At 36.9% G+C, this 13014-nt stretch overlaps 1 protein-coding gene across 4 annotated transcripts in view; it reads right to left on the bottom strand.

Moving 5' to 3' along the window:
- LOC145688339 (DNA-directed RNA polymerase I subunit RPA1-like) overlaps nt 1-13014 on the bottom strand; it is a 475886-nt gene that overhangs the window by 248792 nt on the left and 214080 nt on the right. The gene's annotated exons all lie outside the window — the stretch shown is intronic.

Here is a 13014-nt window from a genome sequence, read left to right as displayed (position 1 = left end):
TTTCCATAGTTTGGAAGTCTGTTGTAGTTTCATACTGTGAAACGAAACTCGCTTGTGAATGAAATACGAACATGTCGAAGAAGAAACTAATTTGCATGCTATTTCCATTCAACTGCCACGTATCATTACACACCTGTTACTTGTCAACGCAGACGGGACAAATATTTTCGGAAACCCAGTAGTAATCAACTTACGTCCACAAGGTTGCAAAAATGTTTTAACTTCAAGTATAAAATTTACAACTTTGCAATTGGTTGATTCGAACAATAATTATCAGCATATGTATCGTGGCGGACACACGTCATTGATCAGCTAATGGCGACTCCTTTGAAACAAATGCAGAGTATGAAAACTAAGTTTGTCATATCTGTAGTTTTATATGGAGAAGAAACAAACTTGTGAACCAAAGGTTTAAGAACAACTAAAGTTATTAATATAAACTATGCCGAAGATTATAGACCTATATCATCATAAAAGAAATACGAAAGACGTTTTGAAACGAAAGAAATACGAAAGACGTTTTGAAACGAAGAAATACAAAATAGAACTTTGCAAACGGAACCAAAGAAACCTAACATAACAAGACTAAAGACAAATCATTTATCGTGTAGTGTTTGTGGTTAAGTGGACAAAGGCGCTCGACCAGTAATCTGGAGGTTCTTGGATCGAATCCACGTCGGGCAAGTATTTATTATTTTAGGATTTTTGATGGCGATTGATCGGCGACGACATACGTTTGATTATATTCAGATATTTTAATGCTCGGATGTTTTAATACTTGAACTATCAAATCTTCAGGAATAATAATCTATATTATAAAAGAGAACGTACAAATCCTTTGTTCCCTCATCACGCTAATACGGCTGAACCAATTTCTTTTATTTTTGGGGGGTTATTAGGATTTGGACCCTAGATGGTTTTTATCATATCACTTTAATTTTTAATTACCAGTGTCTTGAGATAATTGACCATTCAAGTGTCCATACGTACAAATCCTTTGTTATTAGTTCATCATAGGTAAAAATAAACGTATTTATATGCAACCCGCATGACCGTGTCACTCGGCGGGTTAACATAAATGACAGGCGCTATAATGTTAACATTTACTGCAATTTGAAAGCGAAAAAGTAAAAATTATCTAAGTAACAAAGTTTATTGCGTTCCGGGGTGACCGCAGCGAAGCGGGGCGGGTTAACATAAATGACAGGCGATATAATGTTAACATTTACTGCAATCTTCTATGGTTTTTATCATATCACTTGAAAGCGAAAAAGTAAAAATTATCTAAGTAACAACGTTTATTGCGTTCCGGGGTGACCGCAGCGAAGCGGGGTGAACGCTGCTAGTAAACTAATAATAATTATTATTATCTCGTAGAAGACTGAAAATGAAGAATGTATTATAGCTCAGGTCATACAATTACAAGCAGAAACGTCACATTTGGCAGAAAATATTTCGGTTTTGTTTAATGTTGCCCACGAGAAGAAGATTTCTCATCTTGTTTCTGAAACAAGACAAAAACAAAACGAGGACGACAATTAACACTGAAGAACACAGCCTGTTCAAAGAACGTGTGTCACATGTGGCACCCAAATGTAATGTCGAACGCGAGAGTGGTTCCTCATATGAAGTTTTAAGTTTACAATTTTTTAAAATTAATTTTGAAGTACCACAATGGCTAAAATCTAGTTATTAACTTATACCTGTTTAACCATCTAAGAAATATATGTCAGTTTCATACTAAGAAATCTTATTTGGAAGTTATACTTTGCAAGGTATGGTAGGCACACAAGTTGTTAATGAATTATATTGACAAACTGTAAGAGATGATTCCTCACATTGAAATAATAAGAAGAAACAAGTTCAAATGGGCCTGTGAGGAAAAGTGCACAATAGCAGAGATAAAACCATCCAAAAGGACCAGAAAAGCTACATTTTTAGATACGTTCTTTCGAACTCGACAAACCGTGGAGTAGCGCTTCATATAAACGTAAATGAAGCTACACATACGTCATCCAAAAATTCACATTTCAGCAATTTGTAAAGGATGTGGAAGAGACTCCCTACAGATCATGATTCCCAGACATGCTCTCAACAGAATTCTTAGATATCCTCTACTTAAAGATGGGCAGAAAATAGACTTTAAATAAGCCTTGACAGCAGTGATCACGAAATGTTTCGTTGGGATGTCGGAAGTGCTAGAAATCACCAGTTTCACGGTTCCTCGTGTTCCGAATAACGCGTAATGCAATGTATTTCTTCACGGATTTTGCAAATGTGTGAAAAAAATACATCGCACCACGCATTATTCTGACCACGAGAAACCGTGAAGTCTGCAGTTCCTAGCACTCACCTTTAAATCAGAGTATATCTGTTAATTCTGTTGAAAGCATATCTGGGAATTATGGTCTGCAGGGAATCCGTTGCACACACACACACAAACAAACAAACAAACAAAAACACACACACACATACATACATACATACATACATACACACACTCTCTCTCTCTCTCTCTGCAAATTGCTCAAATATGCATTTCTAGATGTGTATCTTTCTTTACAGTGAGGTGGACCGCAACGACACGCTTTCTCGTGTTGGAAAGAACGAATCTTGAAATCTAGCTTCTTCATGCTTTTCGACGGCCCTAGCACTATGCACATTTCCCCACAGGTCCATATGATCTTTTTCTTTCTTAGTTTGAAGCGAAGAATCATCTCTTAAAGTTTGTCGTTATATATATATATATATATATATATATATATATATATATATATATATATATATATATATATATATATATATATATATTTATGGGGTGGACGGAAATTAACTGGCTATTCAAAAACTGTTTATAAATTTCTTAATGCTTAACCAATTCTCATGGAACAAAAAGCACTTTGTTTCTTACAATAATATAATTTATTACGTGATCTCATTTACGTCACAGATGTCAGTAACGGATCATGCCGCACAGTCTCATCTCTCATGAGAGGGTTCAGCTGACATCCCAGTACGAAGTGTAGCAGTGGGTAGTACAGTACAGAGATGATGGCAAAGTATGAAAGGACTTCGTGCATCGGTAGATGAAAAGACTGTAAGAGATTACCATTCGAACCTAATGGACACAGGTTCTGTGGCAGATATTAAGAGACGCGGTCATCCCTCAATATACAAGACGGAGGAAAATATGCAAGTGATTCAGAAAATGTTTACTTAAAGTCCTCAGAAATCAGAAAGACAATCATCTCGCGAAAGTTTTTAACCCGATAGACAATCAGAGCTGTTCTGAAGGAAGAGTTGAATTTCCGTCTATGGAAACCACGTTACTGCCAGGAATTATCGCCAGAAGACTGACTATCGGTTGTAGTATGGGGAGACGATGGCTTGCTTGGTATGAAGATTGGTCAGATCTTTTTGGTAATATCCTGTGGTCAAATGAAGCCGTGCTTCATGTTGAGTGTTGTTAACCGGCACAATTGCTATTACTGGGCAGGAGAAAACCAGGGGTGGTCGCTGAAAAAAAAATCGCCCAAAGGCGTAGCCACCGATATACAGTCGTGAGGGCGCTGACATTGCGAAGCTCATACGTCATATCCTGTAGAGCAAACTTATTTATTTTGCAATCTTGTTTGGTTGATGCTTTACTATAAATTGTGAGGATAAAACGAATCTTTCTAAGCAAGAAATACTCCAATTGTTATAGAAGCATTAGAAGATACGTTAAAAGTGAAAGGTAAGTCAATATACTTAGTTTAATCTTTAAATATAACATGAAGTTCATACATTCAACAGCATCTATGATTTCATATCTTCATCTACAGCATAAATAGAATAATTTAATTTTAATATTTGTTTATCTTGTCATTGTTGTAATTTATCGATAAGGATTGTGAAAAGCATAAGTGATTCAATAATTATTTATTAATGCACCGGGAAAGAAAAGAGTGAATGACACATATACTATAGCCTGGCATGATAAGAGAGATTCATCATTATTGAGTGTAAGCACCCAATATGAATCAAAAGTTCTGGAATGGGCTTTAATATAAAATGGCACGTCCATACACCTACAAGAAATCTGTTTTCCGGGAGTGTGCACAATATAACACTGCAGAGAATTTGTGTGGAATTCTTTAGTATATAAGGTGCAATATGAACAGTGCATACAGCTACACCTTGTACAATACCTGTACTCTATTATGCAAATGCATGTGAGAAAGTAAACATTTTAAGATTACATGTAAGTTGCTTAAAAGCAGCATTAGTATCATGGTTATTTAAATTTTTGAGTACGTATTTAGTTTATTTTTTTTGTGATGCACGACTTTTCAGTGTTCGTCAAGTTGAGTGCAGATATAGAACCTGGTTCCCAATTGACTTTAATTACTTTCCCTTCCTTTTTCACCAAAAAACACTCCTAGTATCTAACATCGTGTTTAATATGCGTTGCTGCATTTCTCGATACAAATTCACTTCAGGAAGACACAAGCGTTATTACCTCAAAGATCAGTTTTATGTGAATATACGCACAAACCTGTGGTAAGTAGTCACTTTGTTTACAGTTCCGGAGCTGGAATTCCCCCGAATTCCCCTCCGTGATGGAATAGTGACCGCGATTATTTGAGCTAGTTTGAAAGTACTACTACTACCGAACTACTTATTATTACAGGGTTTGTCCGGGAAGTAATAGGACTGATTTTATTCCGCCATGACTGTACTTCGGAGCGTGCGCGCACCGACTGGACCCGGTAGAGGGCGTTCCTAGCTAACGAACGAGCGGCTGGTCAGTTGTCTCCGAGCACACGGAGAGTCAGGACAGGCTTTTTCGCGCGACGTGTTTCTGAGAGTGGTGCAAGCCGAAAATGCAGCGTTCGTTAGAGCAGAGGTACGCGATTAAATTCTGTGTTAAACTCGGTAAATCTGCGACAGAGACGTTTGGTATGATCAAGCAGGCTTACCCAGATGATGCTTTAGCAAGAAGTGGTGTGTTTCGGTGGCACAAGGCCTTTTCGGAGGGCCGGGAAGAGGTCGCCGATGAAGACCGTGCTGGAAGACCTTCGACTTCGACCAACACCGACAATGTGACTCGTGTGCGCGAAGTTTTGAACTCAGACCGTCGACTAAATATTCGTTTAATTGCCCAGATGTTAAATTTACCAAAAACTGTGGTTCATGAAATTGTGACGGAGCATTTGAACATGCGCAAGGTGTGCGCGAAGATTGTCCCAAAAGTGCTCACTGACGACCAGAAATTGCGGCGAGTGGAATTGTGCCAAGAAAATTTGAACATGTGTGAAAGTGACCCCCAATTTTTGAATAACGTAATCACAGGTGACCAATCATAGATCTTTGAGTATGATCCCGAGACAAAGAGGCAATCTTCCGAGTGGCACACGCCGGCGTCTCCTCGCCCAAAAAAAGGGAAGAATGAGCAAATCCAAGGTGAAAACGATGCTCATTGTCTTTTTTGACATCAAAGCCATCGTCCACCATGAATTTGTTCCTCCTGGACAAACCGTCAACGCCAAGTTTTACGTGGAAGTGCTCAAGAGACTCAAACAAAGGGTCAATCGGAGCCGACTGGAAGCTGCACCACGACAACGCCCCGGCTCACACCGCCTTTCTTGTGAACAGCTACCTAATCAAGGCCGGCATCCCAACGCTTCCGCAGCCGCCCTACAGCCCAGATGTGGCTCCCGGACTTCTTTTTGTTTCCTCGCCTGAAACGCCTGATGAAAGGCAAGCATTTTGAGACGACAGAGGGGATCCAAGCAGCTTGCACCGCGGTTCTCAAGGCTATTCCGGAGAATGACTTCCGTGACGCCTTCAATGCTTGGAAATCGCGCTGGCAGCGCTGCATTGACGCAGAAGGAGCCTATTTTGAAAGTTTTTTAAAGAATTGTAACGATTGGCTCAATATTTTTTTAAATCGACTCAGTCCTATTACTTTCCGGACAAACCCTGTACTATAGTATCACTGGAATAAATAATAATACTTATATACAAATACATAACAATATAATTACATAGTAATCATGATAATAATAAGTCACTACTAACCATAGAACATAGGCGTTGTTAAATATACTAATCACAGTACAGGTTGTTAATTATTAATCATTAAATTGTTTGTATAACACTACTGACTATATGGCCAGCTATACACTACGAGGTAATTCCTAGGAAATATCTTAGGAATTTTCTTCGGAAAAATGTTATGACATATCTCGTAGGAAATCCTACCGTTTTATGCCACACACGAGAGGATTTTTCCTGTCTGACGGAATGACGTTTGTCAATATTATGAAATAGTTTTATTTAATAAAAGCACAAGATTGATGAATTCCTATGTTAACTACACTGCACATCCTACTAATATTAATACCAGGCGCTATATGGTTAAACTAGATGCCACTAAAAAAAGCATAAATATCAGAATTGTGCTGGTGCACTTTTGGCGCACCACATTTTAGAAGATTTATAATTAAAATTCAGTACTTTGCATGAAAAGACATATTTATAAAGAACAAATTTCTGCAAGCAATAGAATTAAATACACCTATATTTTACATTTACAAGTGTAGGTTTACTAGTATAAAATCAGGTATTTTACTACGGATAAAATAACTGAGGGAATGTTTAACAGAAGGGATCCAGCTATTTTTTCTAAGAAATGTTACGATTTCGGTAGTTTCTGTTCACATTAGTTTCGGTTAGATTAGTTCAGGTTAGTTGCGGTTATGTTACGTTATATTAGGAATAGGGGTACATAATTTTCAAAATATGATAAAATTTTGCTTTTTTCTATTAATATTAGCATATAAAAGATGACTTGTGATATTTTCCACCACCGGTGTATTTCTGCACAGTTTACAGAACCTGTAATTTATGTTTACAAGCGGAGCGCTACTAGCATGATACCATGACAAGTACTATTCAAACTCGCATCATTGCCAAAATCTACTCGTTTTGACTACCTTCGCTGACGCGCCTGCTTCCTTCGGACGCATGGACCCCCGCTTAGCCCTGCCCTGACTCGGTCAGATAGCATTCGTACTTTTCAGTACCCACCTAGCACTGGTTGGTTTGTGTTTCTGCACTATAATATTTAATACTATGCATCCGGACGCCGTATTTATAGGCAACTCGTAACAGAATTGTAGTTTTTGAATAATTGCATCTATGCCATATGAGATATTTTCATGTTGCTCAACACAAATCATTTAGGAAATAATAAGGAAATTGGTGACAAATTATAATTTTTGAACAATTACTTCCAGTGCTGCACCAAAAGTACACCTGCGCGATCAGGAGATAAATTAGTAAAACATACCGCATCAGTTGTTTGTTTTCAGTTTCTCTCACCCGATGTCGCTTAAATCGAATTCTTACAAATTTTCTTTTCGAAATAGAGCGTGGTCTAAACAAGAGAAATCTCATAACATCGTACAGAACATAGGAAATGACATGTGATCTAATGTCATACACGTTGAAATTTTAACTCTAGGACAAATTGTAAGAGATTTCCTAGGATTCATGCTATAGAGTATAGCCCGCCTAAGTGCTATTGTTTGTATCTGTGGAGATAGTGTACGAGTTGAAAAATTTTCCCAGGGGGATGAATTACCCATATAAGCACCCAGCCATCACAAACGTAAACTATATATATTTATATATATACATAGTGGGGAAAGTTATCCCTAACCAGGATGAAAATAATCCTCCCCAGCGGGAGGATAAAGTTTTGCCATATGGGCATCTCCCCGTCAATTCGCACAGTGTGTAGAGGGGTCTAGATTCTATATTGTATTAGATTCTACAGAGTACGGTAGTGGGTGGATCCTAGGCAGGGTTAGCTACTTTATACCAAACCTTGGTTTAAACCAGCTTTTTTTTTAAGCAACTAATTTGAACCAAAAATATAAGCTGAGTGGTTCAAAGCTAGATTGAAGTCAAATTTTCGTATCTTTATTCACTTCTTGAACTGACACCCAAATTAAATTTAAACGTTGTATTTCTGAACTATCTTGATCTGTATTCTGTCGTCTTTTGAAATTGTCCGTTTATTGTAATAACACCGCTATTGCATAAGAACGTTAAAGCCCGAAATCCTGCCGTTTTTGTAAATTTTGCCAAATTTTCGGGGCAATTTTACAAATTTTAATACAGTTCGTTCTCATATTAATCACATCTGTAAATACATTCCTGTGTACGTCCCTGCATTACAGTACAAGGTAAAGGTGCACTGCACAGTAGCTTTGAACTTCGTTTCGTATAAAAATCAAGTGCAGTTTTGGATTTTTACTGTTTTGAATTTGTGGTTTTAGAAATCTATGTAGATTCTACTAGTGTACTAATTTTATTTTACTATGTCACTATTTTCTTTTTAACTCATCAATTTTCTTAGAATGAATTCGAGTTTTATTAGAAATTTCAGATTTACCTATATCTGCCTTATGTCGTTTTACATCAGTAAGAGTTATGTAAATATTTCATTGACATACTAAGGATGTTCGTTGACAAAATTGCTAATAAGAGAGATTAATCGAATTTTAGTTTTATTCAATATGCGAATAATAATTGAATTACGTTCATGGGGTGATGAGCTCCTTTTATAACTATGACATTTACAAAATTGTCTGCCTTAGAACTGTGAACGAGATATGGTTATGATGATGTCGTTACCTTTAAAATAAGCATTAATTGTTATTTTACACTGGACAAATAACTAAAAGTTGAGTTTTTAAAGTCTTTTACCACTTAGATTGAACTATTTTTGGATTTTCGATAAAACATGGTAATGGCTCGAATTTCGACTACGTTCGTGTCACCTCGTTTTCCTGTTTTGTGTTTTCTTGGTACAATCCCCAGCAAAAAACCTGCAACATGAGCATGTAAGTTTATTGTGAAACTACGCCTAACAGCGCAGGGAATCAACATAACGTCTAAGTAGCAAGAATCACGCCAAAGAAACCTCGGCGTCCTCCCCTGCGCACTTATTTTGGAGCAAAAGACTTCGTCGTTTCACAATGAACTTACATGCTCATGTTGCAGGTTTTTTGCTGCGGACTGTACATTTTCGTTCTTTTCGTATTTTTACTGACCAGTCTCCGTAAATGTGCTAGAATATTTTTTGATAACAGTTATTTAATAAAAATCGCAGTATGTTAGTATTTATCATGCTTCTTCCACACAACATTTACTTTTTGGTAAAAATAAGTAAGTATTAAAGTTTTACGAGTTAATCAACTTTGGATCATTCCATATAGACGAAATTGATCTTTCTCTTTAGGTCTGGCGTTATAACATCATCTGGTGATTTATTTTTCCAACTATCTCTATACTTATGAAATGCAATATCTGTGTGTGATAAAGTAAGATAAAATATTTACCTTAATACGTGTTGTTTTACTTTTTATCCCAGTATTTCAGTAACTCTTAGCTGTTGCTTTTATCAAGGGAGAAATATCAGGATAAGAAATGAAAACAAGATATACTAAGGTAGGTATTTTAACTTTTACTTTATTTTACATTAATATGCAAGTACGTAAAGCTGAATTGAATACTTTAACGTTTTATGGGTTTATGTTTTAACGGGTTCTATGTTCCTGGTTTGTTTCTCACCACATTACAATAATCAGAGCAATATCAAGTTACATACGATTCAGTTCACGTAAGAGGAAGAAGACATGATTCCACAGTGGAGTACACAACTCTGCTCCCAGGGCTTTTGGTTCAGTTTTACTACACGCAATGTCCCCAGGTTCTGATGGATATCATTTTAAAGGTTTCTAAGGATCCTTCTGTTTTAGTGATTCCCTTCGTTTCACTAATCCTTTAATCATCCCTCATTTTGTCTACAGAACATAATTGCAGCTCTTTACTTTACTAAGGGATCTAGTTTTATTATTATTATTATTATTATTATTATTATTATTATTATTATTATTATTATTATTATTATTATTATTATTATTATTATTATTATTTCTATAAGACTCAAAATATCACTGCATTTACTTATATAGTTCATCTTGACATTGTCAATATATTAATTTGTTTTTTGTTTTGTATTTTTCAGATTTGTGAACTACATTTTGCACTAAACTATCAGATGGCATTCCGAGACTTTTGATGAGAGAACAGGCAAGTGGTTCACTGCAAAACTGTACCGCAGCTTTTCACGGAGCAGTACCCGCAATACTACCAAACTGCGCAGCCTATTTGAGTGGTGAAGTGGCCATAAGGGAAAGTCCAAATGAATGACTGCTAAGGAAGGAAGAAGAGCAAATTGCGAAGATCCTTCAGAAAAGCTAAGAGGAATTTCTAAAACACAAGAAAGAAACCACTGTATCATCGGTGGAAGAACTGAAACTGTAGACATCTTTAAAGTTAAAACTTTTCCGCCCTCAAATGAAGCTCCGAAAATTCCACTGAACTAACTTGAAACTTGGCTAAAACGCTTTCTTGTATGCGCAATGCATTTGCGAAAAATTACATGTACATAGTTTGTTCTTTTGGAAATATAGTTGAGGCCTAAAATAAAGCGCCCAAAAATGCCATTGAACTAATTGTAGATAATTATCCATACCTAAATCGTTTCCTCGTACGAGAAAATGAATTTTCACAAAATTTCGTGAACATTCCTTGTTGCTTTTGTAATATAAATATAAGTGTGGTGCCCCAAATTGATGCGTCCAAAAACGCCACTGAACTAATTGTAAATAATCGATCTATACCTAAATCATTTCCTTATACGAGAAAATGCATTTTCACAAAATTTTGTGAACATGCTTTGTTGTTTTTGAAATATAAGTGAGGTGCCCCCAAATTGATCTGACCAAGAACGCCACTGAGCTAATTGTAGATACTTGATCCATACCTAAGTAATTTTCTTGTATGAGAAAATGCATTTTCAGAAAATTTCGTGAACATTCTTTGTTGTTTTTTGTAATATAAGTGAGGTGCCTCCAAAAACGCCACTGAACAAGTTTTTCGAAAGTTGAGACAAAGCTAGATCGATTTCACGTACCAAGAAACGTTTCATCACCAATTTTCACGTACCAAAGGTCACCACTGTGTGGTGCGGCATGACCTCCATGAAAATTGTGGATCCATACGCTACTCGCGATGCAATGAATGCAAAACCGTACATTGCTATGTTTGGTACGTGGTACGGTATTGTATCCACGTGGGACAATTACAATTACTTAATCTTTATGCAAGATGGAACTCCGCCTCATTTCGCACGTTCTGTCCACGCATGGCTCGACACCATTTTCTAGGACGCTCGTTGAGACGTCGTGGCCTCCTTGAATGGCCAGCAAGGAGTCACGACTAAAGTCCTGCGACTTCTTTCTCTGGGAGTGGTCGAAAGAGGAAGTTCATCGCACAAAACCAATAACTCTTGACAAATTGGAGGAGCGAATTCGCCAAGTTCTTGCAAACGTACTGCTGGAGTATCTGCAGTAGTCTGTTGCAAATATCCCCAATTGATGTTTACGAAAAATGGTGATGCTAATGTGAAATTTTAACATAGCATAACAACTTTACCATTGTGAGGAACAAAATGCTTCATTTGATAAAACATTAAGTAAGTTATAAATAATATTCAATAGTCAATTGATTCCCGCCACCGTATTATATATATATATACAACAAAAATAGTTTTAACTCCGCACTTCAGTTGTATTTATCTTAATTTTCGACTACGAAATCAACAATATTTTGCTTCCACTTCCTGAGAATGTAGTTAGACACTGAGCAAAGTTTACTTACAGCTCTGAGTAGGCTATGGTCTCCTCAACAATCTGCCTCCATTCCTTTCTGTTTCTCATACTTTCACTTTCATGGCCTTTAAGTTCTTCATTACAACATCCGCCCATTGTAGTCGAGGCAGTTCTCTTCTTCTTCCAATATAGTCTTCCTTTATACGCTTTCTTGGACACTGTTGTGTCTGACATCCTTTCCACATGACCAAGCCACTGCATTCCTTGTGCTTTGATGAATCTTACAATATCTTTTTTCTAATTAATATGTCGAGTTCATCGCTGTATCTCATTCTTCACTTTCCATTTTCCTTCACTGTTTCGTAGATCTTTCTTACAAGGGAGGGTCACCAAGTGGCTCCGCTGAGATCCGAACGAAACAATTGTGTTTGCATTTGATATGTTATAACTAGACGAGTCCCAAAGTTATTCTGCCCCACTGGGCAGAATATCGTGAGTTACAACATATTTTGTAATGTACAAGCTACAAAGCTGGCAGAATAGTTTGAACCGGGTCATTTGCTCGGAAACGGTTGGGTAAATGAAAAGCTCGGCGAACACGTATCCCATCATTTTCAAGGACACGCCCCAGGGTTCCAGACGAGGTCCAACTCGACATTTTCATATGACAAGGGGGTTAACTAGCACATTGTTTGAAAGCTGTTGTAAAATAAAAGAAAATAGAGCAAGTATCGACTCTCTACAACAACCTTGTGCTGCAAAATGGCGGTGGGTCAAAATGTAAACAAAAACTTAATTGAAATGTCCAGCTATAAACCGGAAACTGTGAGACAAATGTGAAAACAGGAAAGGAAGTGTGACATTATTTTCAAAGTACAACGATTTAAGTTAAAAACGTCTTGTCCCAGGACCCACACAGGGTCCCAGGAGTCGTCTAACTAGAAAGTTTCAAATGGCAAGATGAATTAAGTAGCACATCGTTTGAAAGCTGTTGTTAAATGAAAGAAGATGGAGCAAGTCTCGACTTTCTATGACAACCTTTTGCAAATGGCAACGGGTCAAAATGTAAACAAAAGCTTTATTAAAAATCTATGGCCACCTTCAACCAAAGATGACCGCTTAAAACCTACATTATTCATAACAGTACAAATCTAAATCTCTATTTTTCTCTATTATGTATTTAGAAGCAATAGGAAGAGTAAAGAATAACTGAATTTCGATTCACTTCAACTATTATTTCATTCCGTAACAACACACATATGTTTTGTTCGTAATGCACGTT

This window comes from Thermobia domestica, chromosome 6 (genome assembly GCF_964235325.1).
Source record: "Thermobia domestica chromosome 6, izTheDome1.hap1.1, whole genome shotgun sequence".
NCBI classification, from domain to species: Eukaryota; Metazoa; Arthropoda; class Insecta; order Zygentoma; family Lepismatidae; genus Thermobia; species Thermobia domestica.
This window is presented reverse-complemented; position numbering and strand designations above follow the sequence as displayed.